Source organism: Pteropus alecto, unplaced genomic scaffold (genome assembly GCF_000325575.1).
Source record: "Pteropus alecto unplaced genomic scaffold, ASM32557v1 scaffold87, whole genome shotgun sequence".
Taxonomy (NCBI): Eukaryota; Metazoa; Chordata; class Mammalia; order Chiroptera; family Pteropodidae; genus Pteropus; species Pteropus alecto.
The window spans coordinates 8,194,932-8,206,249 of record NW_006443225.1 but is presented as its reverse complement, the minus strand read 5'-3'; the positions used below and the strand labels follow the sequence as shown (position 1 = coordinate 8,206,249).

Genomic DNA, 11,318 nt, shown 5'->3' with positions numbered 1-11,318 from the left:
ATCAGGGTGGCTGCAATAAGAGAGAATTTTGGGAGAATTCAAAAGTGAGAATCCCAAAGAGTTGCTGTTTTCCTCACAGTTAAAGAGGATTTTTCAGGTAGTAGAAGTTGACCTCTTTTACCCCCTAAAAAAGGAAGAGATTTACATAGACCGGCCTTCTCCACCATAGGACAGAGAGAGGAATGATCCTCAGGGAAAAATGCGGTTGTCACAGCTACAATTGTGCATCGCTGAGAAGGGACATGAAAAGAAAGCAAATCTCCTTATTTTCTTACACATAGATGAATGAGCTAACCTAAAAGAAAGGATCCCCCCAGGAATCAAGGATCTTACCCAGTATCAAGCTTTACTGATAATTTCAAGAGCACAAGCAGCTAAGATGCACAGACACAGCAAGGCGAGGGCTGAAATACCAGGTACACCTCTCCAGGTTCTTACCTTTGGCATCAGTCGAACCCTCTGGCCCAGAGCGACGGGGGAGTTCTCCAGGAAAAGTATGGTTTTCTGTCCTGGCAGGCAGCATTTCAATTTATAAAATAACTCTCAATAATATACAGAAAGTTATATCTGTGACATTTTCTAAAAAGCCATGTCCCATAAATCTGTGAATTCTGTCTTTGTTTATCGTAAGCATTCTAAGTCAGAGACCACTTGCTAAAACATCCCACACATAAGAATTCCCTGCTGCATCATGCTAAGTGAAATAAGTTAGAGAAAGACAAATACCATATGCTTTCACTTATATGTGGAATCTAAAAAACAAAATAAATGAATAAAGAAAACAGAAACAAATTCATAGGTACAGAGAACAAACTGATGGTCACCACTGGAGTTGGCTGAAGAGATGAAGGGGATTAATTAACATGTATAAATTGTCAGTTATAAAAACAGTCAGTCACGGGGGTGTAAAGTACAGTGTAGAGAATATAGTCAATAATATTGTAATAACCACATATAGTGACAAATGGTTACTAGATTTATTGGGGAGATTGCTTTGTAAATTATTGTGCTGTATACCTGAAACTAACATAATGTTGTATGTCAACTGTATTTAAAATTTTTTTAATTTTTTAAATTTTTAATTAAAAAGAATTCCCCTGGGATTGCAAATTGGTACAGCCATTATGGAAAGTAGTCTGGAGTTTTCTCAAAAAATTAAAAACGGTCTACCTTTTGACCCAGCAATGACATTTCCGAGTATTTATCCAAAGAAAATCAAAACGATAATTCGTAAAGATCTGTGCATCCCTATGTTCATGGCAGTAATATTTACAATAGTCAAGGTATGGAAGCAACCTACATGCCCATCAACAAACGATTGAATAAAGAAGTTGTGGTTCATATATACAAAGGAATATTACTCAGTCATTAAAAAAATCTTACCATTTGCAATGACATGGATGGACCTAGAGGTTCTTATGCCGAGTGAAATAAGTCAGACCAAGAAAAATAAATACCATATGATTTCACTTATATGCGTAATCTAAGGAACAAAAAGAACAAACTAATCAAAAATGAACTCCGAAATATAGTGGACGATTTGATGATGGACAGAGGGGAGGGAGGATAGGGAGCTGGGAGAATGGGGAGAAGGGTTAAAGAAGTACAAATTAGTAGTTGATGGATGGTCATGGAGGTGGGGAGCACGGCATAGGGAATGCAGTCAGCAGTAATGTAATGGCCGTGTGGAGAGCCAGAGGGAAGATAGAGTAATTGCGAGATCATTTCATAAACTATATAAATGTCTTACCAACGTACTATATACTCGAAACTAATCATAAAATAAAATGCCCCCCACCCTCCAAATTCCTCTCCTATAAAATACCATTAATTAGGTTCGTTAGTAGCATTTTTACCTGGGTATCATACCTTATCATCTGTCTTCTTTCTTTCTTGGGCATTGACAAAGATTCTCTCCTTGACCAAACGTTAGTCAGCCTCCTCTGAGCAATTTTTCAACTAAGCTTCAATTTCTGGACTTCTGCCTTTGTCTCTGAATTGTTCAATTTTAGCAAGAAACCTGATGAGTCGTTTTAACCAGAACCCCCTACCCCCACCCCCACCCTCCATTCTCCATATCTGGTGATCCTCAATTTTCTCATCCTCCACCACCTCCCACATGATACCTGATCACCCTGGCCTGCTCTCAGTAAGAATCCTGATGAGTCCAGGATACGCCGTTACTCCCGGTGTTTCCTCCTAGTAATTTTCCACCCACCGCCTCCCACCCTGCTCTTTGGCTATAAATTCCTACGTTTCTTTACTGTATTTGGAGTTGAGCTTGATATCTCTCCCCTACTGCAAACCCCATTGTAGTAGCCCCCTCGAATAAAGTCTTCCATACTGTCTTTAGTGTCATGAATAATTTTTTTCTTTAATAGCATGAGCCCCTATCTCCTCTTAAAGAGAGAGAAATAGGTCACAGGCCATCTTCTTCCTCCTTGTGTTGATCTTATTAGCAGAAGATTAGAAATAGCAGTGACAATTACTATGAAAATATAGTTAACAATCACCCTGTACTTAGAGTTTTAACCTTAAACAAATGTAGACATCTGGCAAGTCTTTGCAATTAGTACATGAGTTTCAATATAAGAGAGGAACTTTCCAAAGCCAATTAATGCAAGTCTGAAATGCCACGACAGATCAGTAAACAACACCTCAAAAAAAAAAAACAAAAAACCAAATACGTAGTCTTGTCAGAACAATGCAGAGCTGACACCTTTGGTATATCCACTATACATTAGTTTTATTTTTTGTCTACAAAGTTACACTTAAATTAATATTTATTAAATTGTATCAGTTGTGTAGGTTCTATTTTCCTCGAGAAATCTTCTCATCATCGTTAATACGGGTCAAATTTAATGACTCTCTCCCGGAATTGTTAAACTGGACCAGATTCTTTACCAAAGGATTTGCAGTGTCACAATTATGGTACCCAAAGTTGGTTTTTAAAAAATATGCTGTGTTGCCGCTGGAGTGCAGTGCATATTATACACTCATTATTTTTTACAAAGTTCTCCCAGGTACCATAAGGAGCAAATTAAACACACAAGACCTTTGACTTAAAGGAAATCACAGTTTAAGAGAGTCAACAAACTGAAAAATCACAAAGTGACTAGTTGTTCCCACTCTGACCCCACTGAACAGACAGATGTCATAAAAATGAAAGATTAGACCACAGAAGGACATGGTGTCCATGAATAACGGAAACCAAATCCTGCCTCTGCCATCAGCTGTCTTTGGGACCCCAGAACTCCACTTCCTTTTTCTGGATCTCAGTTTTATCAACCATGAAATAAATGAAATTTGGATTAGATGGTGCAGAGGTCCCTTCGATATCTAAGTTCATGGAGGAAATACATACATTAAAGAAATGAAGAGAATTAGCAGTCATGATGCTAGTGTTATGGAATGTGTCATTAAGTCTCAAGAACTGAATGTAGCATCATGTGTATTTTGTTTGGGAAATCTGTATGAGTCACTCACTGTCTGGAGAAAGGATTTAAAGCGTCTTGTCTCTAGCGCTTCTATAAATATAATATGATGTGGCTCATGTTTTGGTCCTGTTATTTGAAGGCCATGAGCCCTGGCCTTAGCCTTGTACTCAAAAGGCTTTTCAGGTAAAACATCTTAATAAGCTTTATGCTTTTAGTTAAGTTGCACGCAAAATATGGCTTGTTCATAGGACAAGCAGACATCATTTCAAACTCTTAAAAGGGACACCAAAAATCTAAGAGAATACATACACTCACGTTTTCTGGTCAAGGCACGCCATAAGAAGCTACACTATTTTCGTGAACATTTGAAGGCTCGCTGTTAGCGTGCCCCACAGAGTATGGTGTACTGGAAGACCAGAGGTCTGCATGCTCTAATCCCGGGACGCCTCTTCCCAGCCCTGACCGAACTGAACGGGATCATTATGATAAAGTAAAATAAACCTGACACAGAAAGACGACCGCTGCACGATCTCACTTACTCGTGGAACCTAAAAAAAGTTGAACTCATAGAACCAAAGAGTAGAACAGTGGGTGCCAGAGGCTGGGGGTGAAGGAAACGGGGAGATGTTTGTCAAAGGATGCAAACTTTTGGCTATGAGATGACCAAGTTCTGGAGAGTTCAAGTATGGCATGGTGACTATAGTTAATAATACTGAATCGTAAGCTTGAAATTTGCTAAGACTGTAGGTCTTAAGCATTCTCACTACGCACACACACACACACACACACACATATGGAAAAAAATGGTAGCTATGAGAGGTAATGGATGTGTTAATTAACTTAATGATGGGAATCATTTTATAATGTATATGTATATCAAACCATCACATTTTACACCTCAAATATATACAATTTTTATTTGTCAATTACAGCTCAATAAAGGCAAGGGAAAAAAATTATCACTGAGGATCTAAACCTTGAGCCTGGCGAAGCCAAAGGTGACTGCAGCAGTTATGCAATTTTTATTTTTTTCCTGAGTCTTCCATAACTCTAAAAACAAAGAGGGGGGAAAATCTAGTTTGAGTCCTTTTTTTTAAACACCTCATAATGGCAGAAACATTTGAATTTCCTAACTGGAGCACAAGAGAGAAAAAGGGAACGAGATGGGTAGAGATTTAAATTCAATTCTTTTCTTCCTTTGTCTGAGACCACAGCATCAACAACTGGCAATTGAGAGAAGAGATACATCATTATACTTATTTATAGCATTAACTACTTTACATTCATCCACACAAGTGAAACTGTAAAAAAAAAAATTATAAAGGGAGTATGTGGTTCTTTCATTAGCTTGTCTGTAATACTGGATTGGTCCATAAATTAATGTGTATAAGAGGATGAGGGGAAAAAGAATTCAAAGCTCTGCCATTGTAATTACAGCTCTTTAAATATCAAAAGACACAAAGAAAGATTCTTTTTGAAAAGCCTACAGACTCTCTTGGCAAGACACTATTAATTACTTGCATAAATCTTCAGTTTGTACACCCAGAGCTATGGGTGACATTATTACATTATTCAAGCACTTAACAGTCCCCATCGGTCCCCGCGTGTGTTTGTCTAAATTCTTGTTTACCCAGCGATTCCTCTGTAAACTTCGGCTTCCTTCTCAGAGGGAACGAGCAGAGCTCTGGGACAACAGGTAACTTTGAATCCCTCATCACTTTCTATAACCCGCACAATTCAATTAGAGAAACTGTACCAGGCGAATTATTAAATTAGGCTGGAGATTGCTGTGAGCGGTAATAATATCATAATCTTATTTAAAAACAAGACATTTAGCCTCCATAAACAAACTGTTTATAAACAAACCACATGGGCAAATGGAAAATACAAACTAGGCTTCGGATCCAAATTAATAGTTAAAGCCCTGGAGAAAGGACATTAGAGAGGCAGTCATATCTTACAAAATATTTGCCTCCAAATCTCTAGCTTTTATATATAAACTTAATCAACATTTCTCTTTTGAGCTTCCATTGCAAAGGAAAGTTAATAGAATTTAAATCTGGCCCATGGCTCTATATTTTTTGCAATAAATACAGACTCTAGGGAACATCCTCCAAGCTGCTTTGCAGGAGGTGGGGGGAGCATGTTATTTGATAAAATGAAAACCTAAGTTCAAAGCAGCAAACGTGTCCCCTGCTGTACCCAAGTCCCAATTTTTAGCTTTAACTATGCATTAGAATTTTGCAAAAAATTTTTAAAAGGAAAATGGATTTATGACCAAGCTGAATTGGTCTACGTCATCTATTTGGAGGAAGAGAAGCAAGAAAAGCACACAGTATGCCAAAATTTAAATTACCTGCAGGACCACAGGCCGAGCAGAAAGTGGCAGATGCTCTTCTACCTGGTGTAGCCAGTGCAAAGCCAAGGTGGCGGGAGCAGGCTTCCCTAGGTCGGACCCTTGTAATGACTGTGAGGGTTAAAGATTCAGGGATTAACCTTAGAGGTACCTCTCACATCCATTATACCCAACACAACATCATTTAATAATACAAGTTGTTGTATTCCTTCTAATTACCAACAAGCCAGTTAATTATAAGACTTGGCTAACAGCCAATTCTATTAATATCGCGAAGCCTGATCATGTAACAGAATGGAACGGCTCCTTTATATCTTCTCAATCTTTCGTGCTTCTAATTGCACAGATGACTACGGGAATACTTTATAGTTTGGAGGTATGGGGAAAAGTAGAGAATATGTAGGTATGTGTGTCAATAGATAAATTCATGTGAGTAGACTGACCCAATAATAGATACCACAAGGTCAAAACAGGTATTCTTAAGCAGATGTTTATATATTTGTCAAGATTATGCATGGAGTAACCCAACACCTCCTGGAGAAAGACTGCAAAACTTGCAAGCTGAAAGGTATTTTGAGGATGTTCTTTTTACCTTGCATATGAGGAAACAGAGAGGTAGAGAAGATACATGACTTTTTTCAAATTTTCACAAATAACTAGTGCTCGAGTAAAGGTTCAAACTCAGATCTGTTTCTTACTCAGGGATTCTTTTGCTATTATGCTTGAGAGTAGAAAGTATAAATGGGTGAACATTTATTTTTCTTAAATGTATAAAAGCTACTTTTTGCTATGGTCTAGGTAAACAAGTATAACAAGAAAAGAACTGAAAACCAAACATAAGAATAAATATATTGTATGGGAGATGTTTTATAAAAACACTTGTCTGGAAGGAGGATTAAAAGTCACACACCGAATCCTATCAGTTTCGTGCTCACGCGCTATGATGACGTCCTTCGTGGCTCACACACTGAGAATTAAACGCCACTACGGCCCTCGAAGTTCTGCCCTTGGCTTTCTCGCCACCCTCCTCACATGCCCTTCCCCACCTCAGCCACCGCATCCCTGAGCCACCAGACCCTCTTCTGCTGGTCGTAGTCTGTTATCGTCCCCCTTCCTAGATCATAAGCCTCATCCTTATCTTTCTTGTTCATCATTTTATTCGTGACGCCTAACACAGAGCCCCGTATATAGTCGATGTTCAATAAATATATGCTAAATAAGTCAGCAAAGTCACATATGGAAGAATGCTTGGAAATTTTCCAGGCTTTAAGGCACTATTAAAAGGTTAGATGTTTCTTCTATTTATTTCTTAATGCATTTGGAATCTGATTCTTACATGCAATTTCTAAGGGACAGATTTAAGGCCTAAGCTCTACGTGGTATTGCAAAATGACATGTGGATGAGCCAGAGTAATTAAAAACACACCACTATAATTGTTTTTCGCCCAACAACTTGTACTAACCGAACAGAGCATTCTTAACTCCACTTTTCTTAAAGAAAAAGAGGGCTATTTCATGTCCAGTAAACAAAAAGGAAAAGATATGACTATTTACATTCTCTATCCTCCCATCCCTGATTGCAGGGCAGGATACTCTCAGGTCACACACAGCTGGGGACAGCTGTTTGTGATGACACGTATGTCTCTGGTTCTTCCCTGACCATCGTTTCATTGACTGAGCTGAATTTCTGCCAAAGATCCTCTCCAGGGAGCATAGAGGAGCCTCCAGGCACTGTCCAAACTGAAAACATGGACCAACCAAGTCTTCAGCTCTGATGGAGCCTCAGTCCCTCTGTGGAGACTCCACGTGCTCCTCACCCTCAGAGCAGAGGAAGTTTCCCGTTAACTCATGTCCCCAGATGCTGTTCCACCACGAGCTGGGCCTCTCGCTCTTATGAATGTGCATGTATGTGATATGTGGGGGGAAGGGTCAACTTCTTTATCATGCTGATAAGCGCTAAAGGGAACAGAAAAGCAAAAGGCAGACTAGGAGAAAGGAGATGACAGGGCTGAGGTGAGAGAGGCCCAGATCGCATGGGGTGGTGGTCGGGGAAGACGTGAACGACAGGATAATTTTGAATAAAGACTCTATGAGGAAGCAATCTATGTGGAAATGACAATATACAACAATATACACACAGGGAACAAGAAGTGCAATTGGACTTATATAAGCACGTGCTGTATTAACTATATTTTCTAATTTTCTGTATTCCTGATGCTCCAGCATCTGGGTCTATGCTGATCCTGAAGAGACGGACTCTCCTGTGTTAGTTAATTCCTGGACATAGTAAATGACTTACCCTGGGAGCATGTCTTTCATACGCAAACCAACCAATCCAAAGCCCATACCACCAGCCACTCCTGTATTGGGCTCTTACACTCAGGGCTCTTATAACCCTGTCCTAGTCACCCCAGCAGTAAGTATCCGACAGCTAGAGACATCCTCCAGACCCGAGAGCCCTCTGAAACTGTTCATACTCGCCAGTCCTAAACCTGCTCCACCTGCCTCGTCTTGCTTTTCCCAGCAGAAATCAGAATAAAGGCTTCTCCTTATGGTTTCCCCTCATTCCTCTGCCTCCTGACTGGCCCTGATGCTTCCTCGTGTGGCCCTGCATGGCATGCTATGTCTCTTGCTTCTAGAGAATTGGGAATAAAAACTTCTTCCTTTATGGCTGTCACTTCCGTGTCTGCATGTCTTACCATATCTGATTAAAACAAATCCAAGGTACATTTTAAAACACATGCCTAGCGTGTTCAAAGGAGCAGCAGGAAGGCCAGTGTGGATGGAGCAGAGTGAGTGAGGGGATGAGGAGGAGACGAGATGAGAGAGGGAAACAAAGCGCCAGCTCATGTAGAGCTTTGGAGACGATTATTAGAATGTTAGTTCTGCTGCCGAGTGAAATAAAGAGCCACTGAGAGATTCAGAACAGAAGAATGGTGATTCGACTTACATTTCAACAGGATCAATCTGGCTGTTATGTTGGTAAGAGACTGAAGGGTAGCAATGGCAGAAGGATGGAAATAGCGTGGGGATTCATTACAGTAATGTAGGCAAGAGACGTTGGTGGCCTAGACCAGGGTGGCAGTAGGAAAGATTAAAAAAAATTTAGTTCTGGATATAAATTCTTTTGAAGGTAAAGTCAAAAGGATTTGCCAGTGGTTTGATGTGGGATGTGTATGAAAGAGAGAGAGAAGTCATAGATGACTGCGAGGCTTTTTGGCATGTGAAACTATACAAACATCGTTACCATTTACTGCGATGGCAAAATAATGCAGGAAGAGCATATTTGGGGTGAGGGCGTCGGTAGCAAGTCAGGAATTCGGTTTTGGATATGTTAAATTTTAGATGCCTATTATACATAATTAATTTTATGATTGATTATAGTTCATCTTATTTAAAGATGATAAAATAATCTCCCGTGTTAGAGAGGCCAACATGGCAAGAAATTGAGGGTGACCTCCGGCCACCAGCCAACCAGGAACTGAGGCCCCGATTCCAACAGTCCCAAGGAACTGAACCCTGCCAACGACCATGTGAGCTGGACCTCCAGCCTTCCCAGTCAAGCCTTCAGATGAAACCTTGTCTCCGCTGACAACTTTACTGCGGCCTTGTGAGAAATCCTAAGTCGGAGGACCCAGGTCTGCTGTGCCCAGATTTCTGATCCATAGAACCTGTAAGATCATAAATACATATTGTTTTAAGTTGCTAATTTGGGGTTATTTCTTTACAGCAATAGACAACTAAAATAAGATCATTTGAGACAAGTGGGGCCTGTCCCTGGGTGCACCACTGTTTACAAGGCAGGAAGAGAAAGAGAAAGGGGTAAGGAGACTAAGAGTGGTCAGTAAAGTAGAAGGACAACAAAGAGCATTGACAAAGGGCTTGACGGGGAGGAGGACATGGTCAACTGGTCAAATGCTGTTGACAAGTCAAATCAGACGTCTGAGAATCCGAGGCTGGAGTTAGCAGGGTGGAGACTGGTTCTACAATAGCCCTATAAAAACAGTAGAGCAAAAAAATATATTGTAAACCTTACCTTCTTTTATAAAGATAGCCGAAATTTCATAAACGAGATTTCTTTTAAGTAAAATGTAGCTGTATCTTTTCCTGCTCGACGCAGTTGGTCACAAAACTTCAACACGAGAAAACAACGTAGAGATTTTCAGCTTTAAATGTCTCCTTTATAGATGAGCACAGTAAGCTGAGTGAAGGAGCCCAGGTCACATGGTCAGCTAACAGAAGAGTTCGGAATCAAAACACGGCTGGAGGCTCTTGACCTACTGCTGCTCTGTCTGTGTGTCAGACAGGCCCTCTTTGATTTCTTCCTTCAAAGCGGGTGATTAAAAGTCCTAAATGCTATATAGCACTGTTAGGTGTAGCTAACCTCTTTTACCTGAAGTCTGATTTATTTGTTTTCCCATATTTAAAAGTTTGTACAAGTTTTATTAAGAAAAAGTCTTTGGAATATTTTTTAAGCCATTGGAAAAAAAAATGACAAGTAAAAGACACAGGGATATTGATGTGGGAAATCTCAGAACTTAATTGAAAAGCTCAGTAAAGCCAGTAAGATGATTTCAATTTTAAAAATTGCTATTAAATCTATAGCCGTGCTACCCTGAACATACCCGATCCCATCTGATCTCGGAAGCTAAGCAGGGTCGGGCCTGGTTAGTACTTGGATGGGAGACTACCTAGGAAGACCAGGTGCTGTAGGTGTAAAAATAGTAAGTAAATAATAAAAAATAAAATAAAATAAATTGAACACTGCCAATGACTCCACGATTTCAAAGAACACTCTACGAGATTAGTCTTTAATGTATAAAATCAGTTGCTTTACAACGTTTTCAGAAATTGTTCATTATCTCGCTTATTTATTACTGTTGCTTCTGTTGTGCTAAAATGCAGGCTCCATGAGCATGGGGATCTTATGTCTTGCTCATCCCTATATCTCAGTGCACATAATAGTCCCTAAAAACTAGTAGAAAGTAAAATATATTTGAAGGAGGAAGGAATGTTGGAACTGGTCCTTGAAGAACCTAAGTGGTGGCATGTAAAGCAGAGAAAAAGGCTCAGACACAGGCCGGGAAGCCTACGAGCACGTGACGTAGTTAGAATAGAGAGGGCCTGGTCCCTGGACAGGGACTGGTAGGAGTCAGCTTGTGGGGTGGAGCGGAGCAAGCTCACAGAGTCCTCGCATTAGATAGGACCGGGGTCTCAAGGTCTGGGCAGTTCTCACTAAATGCTATTCTCGCTAAATGCTAAAATGTCGCACAGTATTTTGCAGATGCAGCTGCAACTGGACGGACGAGCTTGACCAGAACTGGAACTGGATAAGTTTAGCCGACTGCTAAGAAGAAATCAACATGTAATTAACTAAATAGTGTATATAAGCAATGGCGAAGCCTTTCTTCGGGAAGGGGGAGCTTTGGAAATTATTCCCCTGCCTTCCTTTCTTGGCACAAGTGAAAATAAAAGCTCTTTCTTCCAACAAGACTTGTGTTCCTTTGGCTCACGCACTCCAAGCT

The 11,318-nt window shown here is 40.1% G+C and overlaps 1 non-coding gene across 1 annotated transcript; it reads left to right on the top strand.

Moving 5' to 3' along the window:
• The first annotated feature begins 10,390 nt into the window (after nucleotides 1–10,390).
• On the top strand, nucleotides 10,391–10,509 carry LOC112472624. The gene has a single exon (XR_003043733.1). It is a non-coding gene; the product is annotated as a 5S ribosomal RNA (ribosomal RNA).
• Nucleotides 10,510–11,318: the final 809 nt, after the last annotated feature.